Genomic DNA, 13262 nt, shown 5'->3' on the forward strand with positions numbered 1-13262 from the left:
CATATAGGCTATCCATATGCAGTATGTTATACCTGAAGCATTGGATATTGTCTGCTGAATGTCCTGGTTGGAGGAATGAATATGCTATACGGAATATGCGCAGAAATTGAATGTTCTCGGTTCGTGCTTTTTGATCAGTTATATACAGTCGCATTTCTATATAACGAAATCGATGTTTCGTTAAACGGAAATATCGTTTAACAATAAAAGATACTGTAATTCAAAATTCAGAAATACAGTAAAAGATGAGAAATAACTCAGAAATAAATGGAAAAGAATAAATTTTCTAACATTTTAAAACAATTAATTTATTAATACGTACATATTAAGAAATGACTACTTACATGATGCGCACAATATTAGTACACTTTTAACAATTATTTAGTAAAATATTTGGTTATTTTATGTTGTACACTGGAGCTTACTGTACACATTCATAAAAATGTTCTTTGTTTAAAGCAGCCTTTCTCAATCTTTTTACCCTGGAGGAACCCTTGAAATAATTTTCAGGTCTCGGGGAACCCCTGCATAAAAATTATATCTACAGCTCACGGAACGTTAGCGTGATCAGTCAGTTGTAGATATAATAATCCAATAATATTTGTCAATGCTCTTTTGAGTAGAGAATGATATTTTTCTGTGGACCTGTTTATTTTGGCCAACTTATTAGCCTACTCTTTTTGTGTGGTTTCTCCCTCTCCACAAAGGATATCAACTGTAATGTAAGTCAGTAGTGTAGGTAGAGGAAACTTCAGTTTTTCCTTTTTTTTTTTAAATTTCTTACTTGATTATTTTATCTTATGCTGGTAGGCCTTTCTACTATACAAGATGCTAATGAGGCATGGTATGTGCAAGAGTAGTTTCCCCCTATTTAAAACTGAAAAAGACTTTTTAGCCAACCTTTCAAAACAAAATAAAACAGATAGTTGAGCTGTAGGCTTGGCAGATTTAATTTAAATAAAGGTTGTAAACTGATTTTAATTAATGTTTTTTATGACATGAAAATTTAATGACAATGTTGAATAGTAAAGCTACTAAAACCATAAGCCAAAGCAATATGAATAAAAATACAATAATAAAAAAAAAAATAAAAAAAATAAAAATAAAAAAAGACCAATTTTATACAAGACTTTGAAAAAAAAAAAACATTTTCTTACTGAGTGACATGATCCAAGCTCAAATATAGGCCTAGCAGTTACAAAATTATTATACACATGTGTTGGTTCCTTGATCTTTTATAGACCGATATTGTGCATAAAGTGTTATTTTTGAAAATAAAAGTAAAGAATGAAATTTACCCCTTTAATGTGAAACATGTGCTTGTTTTTTTTACTGCACAAATACTCAATTCTGGGTCGAACTTGAGATAAGCACACATGGATTCAACTTCAACTGAAATGAAACGATTTCTTTCCTTGTTCTTGATGCTTATTAAACCAGAAAAGCTTGCTCACACATGTAAGTACTTTAAAACTGCAGCAAAATGTTCATTGCTTTCCTATTAATGGCAGGATACTCTTCTTTCAAAATATCCAGAACTTGTCTAGGGGCAGATCAGTAAATCTTATCTTAAGTGTACGATCAGACTGCAGCTCAAAAAGTTCTTCCTCTTCTCTCTAATTCAAGTTCTCAGGCTGAGCAGAAGATTCAGAAAAAGGGTCCTTCACCCAGTCATACACTTGTGCTGAAAATGATGGAAAATACTGTTCAATTTTGTTCTGCAATTCTTCCAGGTGGCTTTCAATAAGACTTGCTGATATCCTTCCTCAATCTCAAGCCCAAACAGCAGTGGAAACATTTCAAGATTTCCTTTTGCAGCATTTTTCCAAACATTCAGATTCCTTTTAAATCCAAGAATCCTGTCAGTTGAAGTCAAAACATTTTCTCTTTCAGGGCCTTGCAGAGACTTGTTCAACTGGTTCATGTGAGGAAAAATGCCTGCTAAATAGGCTAGTTTCTGCAGCCATTCTTCATCTTCAAAGCACTCAGCAAAATCTGGCCTACTATTTTCTAGAAAGTACTCCTGCCATTCACCTTTCAACTCAAACACCCTGTTGAGAACTCTTCCTCTGCTAAGCCACCGGATTTATGTGTGTAGCAGAAGATTTATGTGCTCTTTGTCCAGGATTCCACAGAATTTTTTAAAAATTCTCGAGTGAACTGGTCTTGTTTAATAAAGTTAACCATTTTTGTAGCAACATACAAAACTTTTTTTCATTTCATCTCCAAGAGTTTTTGACACCAGCATCTGTTTGTGAAGAAAGCAGTGTGTTGTGACAACGTCAGGATTTTCTTTTTTTTTTTTTTTTTTTTTCAAGAAAGGCGAAACCTCTAATGGAGCCAACCATTGATGGAGCACCATCAGTGCAGAGCCAACACAGTCCCTCCAAGACAGACCTATTGTTTCCAGATATGATGACAAAACACTAAATATATCTTGGTCTTTGCTTGTTTTGGGCAGCTCTTTGCAGCAGAAAAAGTTTCTGGAATTTCACCATCATTTACTAACCTCACAAATGTCATAGCAAGACGTTTATTGGTGAAATCTGTTGACTCATCAACCTGGATAGAGAAGCTGTTGTTTTTCAGTTTAGTCATCAGTACCTCGACTTATCATACTGTTTGAGAGTGTAACCTTTTCAATTTCTCGTACTCCATCTTGTCCTAGCATTTTACTCACTATAATTTTACATGCTGGCATTATTAGGTTCTGACCAACTGTGTGACACTTCCTTTTCTGGACAATGAATGCTGCTACTAAATAATTTGCTTCCTGAGCCTTTTCACTGAATGTGACTTTTTTAACAAAAGCTTTACACTTTGTTTTGAGATTCCAATAGCTGTTTAAAATAATCAGCACCTTTACTTGTCAAATGGCTGTGATTTGTGGTTAAGTGTCATTTCAATTTTTCTGGAGCCATTGCTGCATTTGTAAGTTGTTTGCCACAGATGAAGCACAATGGAATAGGACAACTTTGGTTACCGGCCGATGTAAAACTCATTTATAAGTATCTTTCATTGTAAAAACGGACTTTTTTGTGTCTTTTGTTGCACTAGGGGAGTGAAATGACTAAGAAGACTAACTCTTCATCACTAACCTTATCAGAATTGTCCGTAGGCCTACAATCCTCCTCTTCCATCTCACACATCGTCTTCAAAAATGCCACATTGGACCGTCAGACATATTAGTAAAACACAAATGCTATTAAAATAAAAATACGAAAACTTCACAATACAATTCACTTCTAAACTACACATTCCACATTCTGCAACGTTTACAATAACAGCAGTTGGGGGAGGAAATTCGGGAGGGAGAGGCCGACGTCACCATCCTACCGTCCACCCCTCTGTGCAATATAGCTCTCACTAATAATCAACGGCCTCCCTTATCTCGCGTCAAAAACTGACAATGTACTCAACCAAATGAACATAGTCCTACTGTGCACTGACATACGCAGCTGAAAGACCTCTAACGAAATTGCTAACGGGGCTGTCGATCACTGTCCATCACTGTGAGTGCTAGCATCGGGCGGTGCACGAAGTTCAGAAAATGATGATTATTTATTATTATTATTTTTTTTTTTTTCAATCAAGATTTCTCGCGGAACTCTAGGGTTCCGCGGAACCCCAGTTGAGAAGCCCGGGTTTAAACACTCAAATATACACTCGTGTTCAAAGAAAGTGCATCACCCCTTAAAATTGTAATTGTCGTCCAAACAACGTATGTATACGGCAATATTTCTTACAGATTGCATCAGATAAGATTGACACGCGTAGGTGATGACCTAATATTGCATCAGCTGTTACTTTCATCTATATAAGCACGCTCTGCAAGAGTTGCAGTCATTCCTTGCTTGTGTCAGGATGGCGAGTTACGTGCAGTTGACGCAACGAAGAAAGAGTGCTACTGTTGCTTTACGTGAGGAAGGATGTTCTTCCTGTGATATTGCTTATAGAATGTCTTATAATCAGTCTACAGTGAGTAGATTTATTTCCAAACTCAAGAATACTGGTTTTGCCAATAGGAAAAAAGGAACCGGGCGCAAACGATTCTCTACGCCAAAACTGCACCGCGTTTTGAAGCGCTTATGCCTTAAAACCGTAAAGCTTCTTCGTCTGAGCTGAAAAGAGAATGGTAAGAATATACAGGAGTCGTAGCAAGTGTAGTAACAGTCAGAAGACGCCACTTCTGACTGTTACTGCAACTGCAACAGGATCTAGATAATTTGGGCAGATTGATTTGATTTGATTTTGATTTTACTGGCGCAAAATTTTGGGCAGATGGGCTAAGAAGTGACAACTGAAGTTTAACCTTGACAAATGCAAAGTACTGCATATGGGTAGAAGTAACCGCAGAGAAACGTACCAACTGTGTGGTACTACACTTAAGGTGGTAGAAAATGAAAAAGACCTAGGAGTAATTGTACAGTCAGATATGAAGTTTTCTGAGCAATGCAGACAGTCTGCTAGGGCAGGTCATGGGGTTTTGTCAATGATATATAGGAATTTTGCTAGCAGCAAAAAGGAGGTGATTATCCCTCTGTATAAGGCAATGGTCAGGCCACGCCTTGAGTACTGCGTACAGATCTGGAGGCCTAATTTTAGGAAGGATGTAGATTTACTTGAGTGTGTACAGAGAAGGGCAACAAGATTGGTGAGGGGAATGATGGGATCCTCTTACCAAGAGAGGCTTAAGTTCTACAAATTGCAGTGGCTGGAGACTAGGCACCTGCGTGGTGATCTGATTGAGGTATATAAGGCCTTGAATGGGTTGAGCACGCTGAATTCTGATGGGATCCTTCCACTTGTTCAGATTACGAACCTAAGGGGGCATAAATTCAAATTAAGAAAAGCCAGATGTAGAATATATGTGCGGAAATTTTCCTTTAGCCAGCGGGTGGTTAATTGCTGGAACAAACTTCCATCTGTCGTTGTGGAAATTGATAGGTTGAATAAATTTAAGGAGGAACTGGACAGGCATTTGGAGGGAATGGTGTGATTTTTTTTTTTTTTGGCTGATGCTGCATAAGCTCATACACTTGCTTTCTTGCATCACATGCCACTACTACTACTACTACTTCAAAATTGGACTTGTAGCCCGTCGTTAGGACGACGGGCTACAAGTCCAATTTTGAAGTGGAAGCCTCTCCTCACACAAAAAAAAAAAAAAAAAAAAAGATTAATTTGGTGTAAGGAGCATGTCAAATGGACCTCCAAGCCAGTTATTGGAATCAGTTATTTTCGCGGATGAGAAGAAATTCAACCTGTATGGCTCTGATGGGAGACAAACCATTGTATGGTGTTAAAAGAAAGTGAATCACCCCTCCAGACTGTATGGGGTCTACAGTGAAATTCCCTACCAGCCAAATGATATGGGGGTGCATTTCGCATCGGGGAGTAGGCCACCTGCAGTTTATAAAAGGTTCTATATTGGAAGGCATTTCGCTGCCAACCATTAGAAACCATTTCAACCTGCCAAGTAAATGTATCTTTCAGGACGACTCTGCTCTTTGTCATCTGGCGAAAAGTAGAAGTAGGCATTTCGGTAATTACTTTAGCTTCATTTCTACATTAGAAGTTCGACAGTAGTGTGTTTACATTTTTTACAGGTGAAAAAATGGTTGGAAGAACGGTCCATTACAACTCTTAGCTGACCAGGAAACATCCCGGACCTGAATCTATAGAGAACTGTTGGCATCGTGTGGAATCTGCAGTTGCCAGAAAGAAACCAAAGAACCGTCGTGAACTTCAGGAAGCCATAATTCGTGTTTGGAACCACGAACTATCAGTTGATTATCTTCATAAATTGATCTTGTTAATGCCTCGATGGTGTGCTGCTGTCATCAGGGCCAGAGGCGGTTCAACTAAATATTAGTTTGCACCTGTTGAACTGTTCATTTTGTTTTCCATTTAAAATGATTAACTGAAGCAAACTGAAGGTGTCTGATAACATTTCAGCCATAATTGACGTGTTTTTCCAAAACTGTTGTATAAATGTTGCAAATGCTCATTTTGTAACATTTTGAGAGCACCTGTCAAATATTAGTTAGCTTTGCCTTAACTATTAATAAATATCTTTTGTTTATATTTCTATCTGTGTTGCTAGTCATTAATGTACATACCATCGCGAAAAAGGGTTAGAAATGTGAAATTTCTAGCTGATGAACTTTCTATGAACACCAATGTATTATCTTCACACTGAAGGCCTCGACGCAAAGTTTCAAATGCTGCCAACATTTTATGTTTGGAAGATTTAATATTGCCCTCATTTTCATTCAACTCAAGGTCGATATTGTCACTAGTTCTTTAAATACTCTCCAAAATGTTGAGAGTCACTCGGATATTCAGTTCCTATGACATCATTATCAACTCCTAAAAAATTGTCAAGAACAATTAGTCCACTGACCAAACCTCTCGCTTGGATTTCTTCCCAAGATTACTCAATATCTTGTAGTAGTTCATTCCTCTCATCGCTGTTAATTGGCGTTTAACAAAATCTGCTTTTGCGAAACAATTATTAATCGTTGTTTCCGTCGCATATTTACTCCACACGTTCGCCAACTCCGATATGCACATCCGCAAATCAATAACAGAATGTATAGGTTGGTTGGTTTCTATTCTCAGTATGCGCCTTCGGTAACGCATTTCCAAATTCTTGATAATGCCTTGGTGCACTGGCTGAAGTTTAGGCGAGGAATTAGGAGAGAAGAAAACAAGCTTCACACTTGAAGTTTCGAAATTACCAAGTGAAGGTGGGCAGGGCAGTTGTCGAAAATCAACGCGATTTTTCTGCTTTCTTTTGTCATCTTTCTATCGAAATTTGAAATACAGTTTTTAAAAATTTCACTTTTCATCCAAGTTTTTTGTTGTAGTTGTAGTCCAACTCTACCGACTTTATTCCTTAGAAACATCAGGGTTGTTTACATCTGCCTATTAGCAAAAGCTTCAGCTTTTCGTTACCAGCCATATTTGCATACAGATCAACTCGGCAGAACACAGCTCCACTCGAGAAGGTGAACCCACTGGGTGCGCATCTTCGCATTCTCATCCCCATGAGTGCGATCATCCTCGGATGCTGCCGGTCCCTATACCCAGGATAAGAGTACGACTCCCAGTGAATTTATTATCTACCAACTTAGCAGAAGGGACTAGGAGAGACACAGTGCTCAGGTTATGAACCTGCTCCACCACAGTAACTACAGTATGGAGATGAGAGATCCTTCAAATCAAAACAGGGAGAGGTTGAACTATATACCTGTAGCTTCTCTGCGCCAACCAGATGTTATGGACTCACATGCTCAAATTTCCGGCTGTAACTTTCAAATTACTAATTCTTCTCAATGAGGTTTTACAGCGGATTCGCTGATGAACAGAATACTAACCCAAGACCCAAAAATGTTTGGTCCCCGCGAACCTGCCTCTGTCTCCCAGTCGCGAAGACTTGAAGAGATCTACAATATATGGGCAGTCCAGACCCGGGAAAGAATTTTCCTTTCAAGACTGAGACCGACAACGAACGCTGAAAGTATCCAGACACTCCTTGCCCAAGACAGGGGTTAAATAGTCATGTAAAGGCTATCAAAACTAGATATCTGGCCTACTCTTCCTTTATTATTTCCTCCCCTGGAAATAATGAAGCGAATGCGAAGCATACAATCTTGGATATTAGGTGCTGTGCCACAGTACTTAATAAAGCGAACCAGGAGAGTAGAAGAACCACCACCTAAAGCGGGATGTTAGTAATTGTTTCCTGCCAGGTCCGGGTGTAAGTACCCTGCTGTGTCCTCGTCGCTGGTATGGTCTCATCTCTGGGGAGTTTGTTTTGGGTTACTCTGTATACCACACCCCGGGGTGGTTAGCATTCCCAGTGGTAGAAACAAGGTGTTCCCAATTGCGCATCGTACGCTGGAGTATGGTTGCAGTGTACAGATTCCTTGCGTCCCGGAAGTTCTGTCTTAGTGCCTCCACTTCCGCTGCCGGCCGGGAGCGCCAGGTCCGCTGGAAGAGTTTCCTTCTCCTGTGCACCTCCTCCTTAAGCCTCTGTAGCTCTGGAGACCACCAGGGTACAGCTCCTGGGGTTGGGGTTTTCTTTTTAATAGAGGTGTCAGCGGCTTCAGGATCAGCACCAGCGACCGTCATCTGGTGCTGATCCGGGCTGAGTCCAATGATATTCAGAGATTGGGCTGCTGTGGTCAGTGTGGCTTGGAAGAGTGGCCAATCCGTCTTCTCTATGGCATATCTTGGCTGTGCCTGCCTCACTGCTTGGTGTCGGCTAAGGGAGAATTGGAGCTCAAACGTGATGGCCTGTGGTCCGACGTTGTCCCGCTGTCTTGGAACGGTCCATGATGTTAGGTGGCCAGCGAGGGATCTGGTAGCCAGAGAGAGACATCGATTGTGGCCTCCCCCATCGAACTAGAGAATTTGCCAGGTTGTTTGGTCGGTTGAGGACTGTGTACGGACTATTGGCTAAGTAATCTTCAAGTCGTTGCCCGTTCTGTACTCCAACTCTATCCGGGGTCTCGCTGAACCACGCCGGGGACCTGCAATTCACATCCGCTCCCACGACAATCTTACTGTTTGGGAAGTCTGTCTGAAAGCTCCTCAGATATCTGGTTGCTAGTAGTATATCTTCGACTGGGTGACAGTAGAGCGATATCGCATAAAATTCACCCAAGGGCGTGATAATATGGGCACATGCAGTCCAAGATGTGCAGTAGTTGGTTAGTTTTATTGCGATTATATTTGGATTCCGAATGAATATGCAGACCCAGGGTGTTTCTCTGGTATCCTGCACTATCTTATAGGCCAGGGGATAACCACTGACCTCCTTGTGATATGCATATGGCTCCTGGATGAGGAATATGTCGAGATTTGCCTCGTTCGCCTTCTTTGTGAGCTGCGCCGCTACTATTTTGGACCATTGGGCGTTCAGTTGTATGAATTTTACCCTGTTAATGTTATAGGATTTAGAGCGTGTGGCCATAATCTAGTCTCATTTGGAAAGTTCTCTTTGCTTTACAGTACACTGGTTATTCGCTGTCCCTAATTGTGGTATGTTATGGTAGCTTATGGAATTTGCAATTTACACAAGTGGGCGGCTTGTCTTTATTCGGACACGTGTTTAAGTCGTGGCTCCGTTCTGCACAGTGGCCACAAGTGGGTTGGGTTTGGGCACAGGTATGAGTGGTATGCCCAAACCGGCAATATTGAAAACACTTAGGGACAGCTACGCGCTCCAAAGCAGTGACTGCCCCAGTTTAAAAACACTCTGTCGGTCTGGCTAAGCGTGCCCGGGGCCGCTGGTGACAACTCCACGACCTAGTGGTAAGTGTTCCCTGTTCTGGCTTTCGCCTTGAACTTGGGAATGATCAAGTTGGCGGATTCCTCTTCCGGATGTGTCTGCTGGAGGTTACTGCGATATAGCTCCTCCTGGAGAGTAGTTGGTATAACATCATTGTCGAGGTCAAATATTCTTATGCTAGGTCCTTTACGTCTAGAGGGCAGGGCTTCAAGTCCGAGTGTTTGAATTTTTTCATCCTCTTTCATTTGAGTCTCGATGATAATCCCTACATTTCTCGTCTTCCTTACCAATTTTATTAAGGTATCTCTGAAGTCGTCTGCCAGCTTTGTGACCACTAGATTTTTGACCTGCTCGCTGGTACTGTTTTCGCCTGTGGTGGTCGGGCGCAGTATTGCCAAATGTGGTGTTGGGAGGAGGGTTCTGTGTTTCATTGCTGTATTCGCAGTTGGAGTTGGGTCAGCAATCGGTCGGGTCCTCAGCGCTTACGCATACGAGGGAGTGCGCTGTGGCATTTGGTCTGCTCCCACGGATTGGAGGGCCTCTAGTTTTGCTTTAGCTGTTTTGCACTCTAGGTTGGTTTGGAGTAGGACTGTCTCCAGCTTTGTCCAGATGGACACGATTTTTCCTCGAAGTCCAGTAGTTATTCTGTTGCTGGTGTCATTGAGGAGGTTCTCTAACGTTGTTCTGAGGGAGAGGGTCTTTTCCAGTACCCTCCCCTCTGGGAGAGTCGGATCTAGCGACTCTATGTTTTCGTTCTGCTTTACGTCGTCGATATTTTCTGCTTGAGAGCAGAGGATGTTCTGACTTCCTCTTGTCTTCTTGTCTCTCTGTCCTATTGTTCGATGACCTGTTTTTTATTATTTTTCCGCTCTTTCCTCTGTTCGTTTCCTCTGTATACTCAAGCTGCACAGTTTCCAATGGAGTCCTGCCTGCTGTTTCCTGCAGAGCAGTGTTTATTTGGGTTGTGTTGCTATCGGTATCTTGTGGCATCTTGCACCAAAATTCGATTACCGAGCTATTCCAGATAAACGAATGTAATGCATACCGTTGTGGAGAATGATTCACAAGATTGCAAATGGTGTTGAGTACAAGCCGAGATATGACGTGTCAAAGTTTCAGCTCATCCCCAGAGCACATTAGAAACGAACAAAAGAACAAACACTGACCCGTAATCCAACTGGTAAGGAACTGAGCCCCAATCTTAAAGTTATTGGAACCAATTTGCACTTCACCAAGATGCAAATTGCGAACACTGGAATGATGAGCAAGCGGATCCGTAATGTCTTCATTAGTAGGCTCTCCCCTGCTACCACAGCTGATGATGTGGAACACCTTCTTGCTGCTTTCAAAATGAATGGTAGAGTCACCAAGCTATCCACAAAATATCCCACCTACGCCTCCTTTAAGATCGATGTGGCTGATGCAGATTTTGAAGCACTCTTCAATCCTGAAATCTGGCCTGCTGGAGCTCTTGTTATGCCATATCTCGGGCATAAAGGGCAGCGATATAGAAGTAATGGAAAGGACTCCCACCAATGGTACCCTGATTCATAGCAATCCCAGATCTCGTTACCGCAACTAGAACCACAGACACGGAACACCAATATGCCGATCCCTGTGCTCATCAGTCCTAGACACACCCCGCTGAATCGAGTCGTACTATGTCAGAGACCACCCGTCCGTATCAAAGTACCTACAGTACCTGCCTGCACCATATTTTATCAGAATGTGCGTAGTCTTAGGAACAAGCTTGACACTATGGAGCAAATTCTGCTCCCCGGATATTTTGACCTGCTCGCCATCACCGAAACCTGGCTCAATGACGATGAAGAATTCCTAGCAGCAGCTGCCCCAGCTGATTATGGGGTCGTATTCACATCTCGGATTGCACGCAAGGGTGGAGGCGTCGCAATATTTTACAAGAAATCCACTTTCAAGCTATTGGATAATAAATCCAGTAACTCCCCTAACTATGAAGCAATCCTCGTTACGTTAAGATACAACTTCGTGACGTTTGACCTCTGTGTGGTGTACATACCTCCAACGCCTTCCCCGCAAATCATCCTTGAAGTTTCCAACTGGATAATCAATCAGCTGCATCCCACAGCCTCTCACGTAGTTTGTGGTGATTTCAATTTACCTCCTCAGCTATCTAATATGAAAAAGGATCTTCTGGCACACTTGAGATGTGCTGATCTACAACTTATTAATGAAGCTCCAACCAGGGGGAATAACCTCTTAGATCTAGTTCTAGCCTCTATCCCTTGCACCCTTGATTACATTGCAGAAACGTCATTCGACTCTGATCATGTCCCAATACATGTGACTGCATATCTGCCAGCCCCCAAATTAGAAACCAGAAGGACAACAAAAAAGGTTGACATCACTAGCCCCAACTTACTTGACGTAGATAAGTGCATCAGAGCCGCCTCTCTCATTCCCTGGGTGGCCTTAGAGACTTGTGACCCAGAAATAGCTGTGAACATTCACACAAACTGGATCAACACGGTTGCCAAATATGCCGCCTCTAAAAAAATCACAATCAGTCCATATACAAGACTTTGGTGGAATTCAGAACTCAAAATGAGTTTCCAGCTGAAGCAACAGCTCCATCGCACATGGAAACAGTCGCAAAATGTCAATGATCGCATCGTTTATTCTAGGGCACGGGCTCAATTTAATCGCATGAAATCTGAGGCAATCAAATTATACGTTAACCGAGATCTGGCTAAAGGAAAAATTCCATACAAGAAAGTGAACCTTCATTTTCCTTTGCAATTTGATCCTGAATTGTGGCTCGATTTCGTCACAAGATTTAATCGTAATCCTATGCCAAACTCAGATCTGGCTCTACTAACAGAGCCCACCCAGCAAGAAGTGTTGAGCACCATTCAGATCACAAAACAACAGCTGATCGTCGCCATCAATTCTCTACCTGCCTCGTCAACCGCTGGTGATGATGGAGTTCCCCAATTCATGCTCAAATGCCTAAGTCCGTACATTATTCAGCCACTTTTAATTATCTTCAACCAGTTACTCTCGAACCAGATTTTCCCACAGCAATGGGAAAACTATCTTATCAAACCTTTAGCCAAAGTTCAGTCGCCATCGAAACCTAAACATTTCCGACCCATCTCCAACTCCTCCAGCCTGCTGAAGCTCCTGGAGAAGACCTTACTCCCGATCCTCACCAAGCAGATCATGCCCAGTAATCCAGCCCAAATTCACTACTCCCTTCCAAACAGATCAACGATCACAAATCTGCTAGCCACAACGAATACTATCTTGTCAGCATTCGAGAAAAGGCACGAACTAGCTGTGACTTACTTAGACATTGAGGCTGCTTTTGATGCCGTCCAAGTAAACCAACTACTCGCTCTCCTGGAATGCCACTTCCAGATCACAGGGAACATATTATGCTTTCTCTCCTCTCTTCTGAATAACAGAGTTATAAAGCTTCATACAGGAGATCGCACCCTTACTAGATCCGTCACCGCAGGAGTCCCACAAGGAGGGGTCCTTTCCGGCCTTCTGTTCTCATCTATTATCTTCCCACTGGTTGCACATTCTCGATGTCTACTGAGCTATGCAGATGATATCAAGATACTGACTCCCATCATCCCTGGTAAAGACCTTGATCTGGTAAAAACGGAAATTAACAACACTCTCACTGCAGTCACATCTTACCTCTGCCAGTTCGGGCTCAAGATCAATCCTGCTAAGTCCGAATTCATGGTGTATTCATTGAAGCAAACTCCTTCTTCTCTCCAGCCTTCGGTCGGCAACATCCTCATCCCAATTGCATCCAGCCATCGTGATCTGGGCGTTGTATTCGACTCCAAACTTCGATTCAACGCCCACATAGACATGCTCCTCACACGTGCTTCAAGACTCCGGTGGATAGCAAAACAGCATCTCCTTCATATCAGAGATAAAAAGACAACCGTGAGGTACATAAGAG

The 13262-nt window shown here is 41.9% G+C and overlaps 1 protein-coding gene across 1 annotated transcript in view; it reads left to right on the forward strand.

The window, feature by feature from the left end:
* LOC150083273 (uncharacterized) overlaps positions 1 to 13262 on the forward strand; it is a 388767-nt gene that overhangs the window by 226964 nt on the left and 148541 nt on the right. The window lies entirely within an intron of this gene.

The sequence above is a fragment of the Mastigoproctus giganteus genome, chromosome 7 (genome assembly GCF_048544385.1).
Source record: "Mastigoproctus giganteus isolate SK-2022 chromosome 7, ASM4854438v1, whole genome shotgun sequence".
Lineage (NCBI taxonomy): Eukaryota > Metazoa > Arthropoda > Arachnida > Uropygi > Thelyphonidae > Mastigoproctus > Mastigoproctus giganteus.